We start from the raw sequence: 2,500 nt of genomic DNA, 5'->3' as shown, positions 1-2,500 counted from the left end.
CCTACATTATTCTATCGACTAGAGGCTCTTTACCTTGGAGACCTGCTGCGGATATGGGTACGAACCGGCGCGACACCTCCACGTGGCCCTCTCCTGGATTTTCAAGGTCCGAGGGGAAGATCCGGACACCGCCGCAACTGCGGTGCTCTTCGCGTTCCAAACCCTATCTCCCTGCTAGAGGTTTCCAGGGAACTCGAACGCTTACAGGGTTTTTCCGGAAAGTAATGCGTCGCATCTTTTTAATTAAGAATTTATTGATCGCATAGGTAAAACAACTTAAAATTGTTCGAAGTATGACCCTTCTGCGTCAATACATTTTTGCCATTCGCGATTTCCATGCGTCATAAGATTTCTGGAACTCCTTGACTGGGATGCTGTTCATGGAGGCCGTCGAAGTAGCTTGTACGTTGTCAACCGACTCGAGCTGTCCCATGACTCATCCTCAGTGATAACGTTGTTCAGGAAATTGGGATTATCTGCACAGAGTTGCTTGAGTTCTTCACAAACTTCCACTCGGTGTTGCTTTTGCGCATCGGTCAACACTCTGGGCACAAGTTTTGCGCAAATCTTCCGCATGGCCAAGTCTTCCGATACAATCTCGTGAACAATCGTTTTCGGCAAGTTCAATAATTCCGACATTAAGCGAACATTCATTCGACAGGTCTGAATTCAATAATTGGCGCACACGAGTCACATTGTCGTCCGTTCGCGATGTTGACGGGCGTCCTGCGCGGGCCTCGTCGGCGACCTCCTTCCGACCTTCTCTAAACATCTTGTGCCATCTGTTTGACTGCGATTTGGAAAGGCAATCGTCCCCGAAAACTTTCTTGAGCATTTCAAAAGTTTCCAGCGGCGTCTTGTCCAGCTTCACGCAAAACTTTATCGCATAGCGTTGCTCTATCGTTCTCTCCATCACAAGTTCGACGCGACCACTAAGCAGAGGTTCACAGAATAAGCCGTCCTAACCCTCCAAGCGCATGGAAACAATTGAGCGACCTACCGTTGGAAAGCTAAGGGTACCCCCCTTCCTCCCCAACCGGTCCCATCGCTCTGCGATGTATAGTCGCGTCACAAAAAAATGCGACGCATTACTTTCCGGAAAATCCCTGTATACAGAAAAGAAAACTCTTCCCGGATCTCCCGACGGCGTCTCCAGGTCATTTTGGGTTACCCCGACGAACACTCTTACGAGGGCCCGAATTATATGCGGTTCCGCTGCCGGGTTCCGGAATAGGAACCGGATTCCCTTTCGCCCGACGGGCGTGTGTCTTTCGTATAATATTTATTATTATTTCTCGACCCTCGAGTATATTGTACGCCGTCATTGACATAGGATTTCTCCTAGGGTTTAGGATCGACTGACTCGTGTGCAACGGCTGTTCACACGAAACCCTTCTCCACGTCAGTCCTCCAGGGCCTCGCTGGAGTATTTGCTACTACCACCAAGATCTGCACCGACGGCGGCTCCAGGCAGGCTCGCGCCCAGACCCTTCTGCGCTCACCGTCGCGACCCTCCTACTCGTCAGGGCTTCGTGACGACGCGAGAGAAGACTAACGCCCGCTCCCGGTTGCCGCCCCACTTGCCGCTGACGGCAGAGTATAGGCTCGACGCTTCAGCGCCATCCATTTTCAGGGCTAGTTGCTTCGGCAGGTGAGTTGTTACACACTCCTTATCGGACTCCGACTTCCATGGCCACCGTCCTGCTGTCTTAAGCAACCAACGCCTTTCATGGTGTCCCATGAGTGTCGAGTTGGGCGCCTTAACTCTGCGTTTGGTTCATCCCACAGCGCCAGTTCTGCTTACCAAAAATGGCCCACTTGGCACTCTGATCCGAAGATGCTCGTGGCTTCATAATTCAAGAAAGCCAGAGATCTCACCCATTTAAAGTTTGAGAATTGGTTGAGGTCGTTTCGGCCCCAAGGTCCTCTAATCATTCGCTTTACCAGATGAGACTCGCGCGCGTTCCGTGCGGAACGGCCGAGTGCCAGCTATCCTGAGGGAAACTTCGGAGGGAACCAGCTACTAGATGGTTCGATTAGTCTTTCGCCCCTATACCCAGTTCCGACGATCGATTTGCACGTCAGAATCGCTACGGACCTCTATCAGGGTTTCCCCTGACTTCGTCCTGACCAGGCATAGTTCACTTTCGGGTCCCAACGTGTACGCTCTGGGTGCGCCTCTTCTCGCGATGAGAACGAGACGCCCCGGGAGTGCGAGGCCGCATCGCGACGCGGCCCATCCTCCCTAGGTCGACGGCCAGGGCCGACCTTCACTTTCATTACGCCTTTAAATCTCGCGACAAGTCCCAATGACTCGCGTACATGTTAGACTCCTTGGTCCGTGTTTCAAGACGGGTCCTAAGAGTACCCAAAGCAGTAGCGTCGCCGACCGGTATCGGTCTCCCGCGAGACCGCGGGAGACGTTCGCAGGCCTGTCGAAGGTGTACCGTACTGTAACCAACAGCGGGCCAGGACCGGGGACGGCGCAAAGTCCGTAACC

The 2,500-nt window shown here is 53.0% G+C and overlaps 1 pseudogene; it reads right to left on the bottom strand.

Annotated features, from left to right (window-relative positions):
- Positions 1-2,500, bottom strand: part of LOC146720304 (large subunit ribosomal RNA) — a pseudogene marked incomplete at its 5' end in the record, with an annotated part of 4,251 nt that extends 1,751 nt beyond the window's left edge.

The sequence above is a fragment of the Nylanderia fulva genome, unplaced genomic scaffold (genome assembly GCF_048542155.1).
Source record: "Nylanderia fulva isolate GAGA-0341 unplaced genomic scaffold, ASM4854215v1 Scaffold717, whole genome shotgun sequence".
NCBI classification, from domain to species: Eukaryota; Metazoa; Arthropoda; class Insecta; order Hymenoptera; family Formicidae; genus Nylanderia; species Nylanderia fulva.
This window is presented reverse-complemented; position numbering and strand designations above follow the sequence as displayed.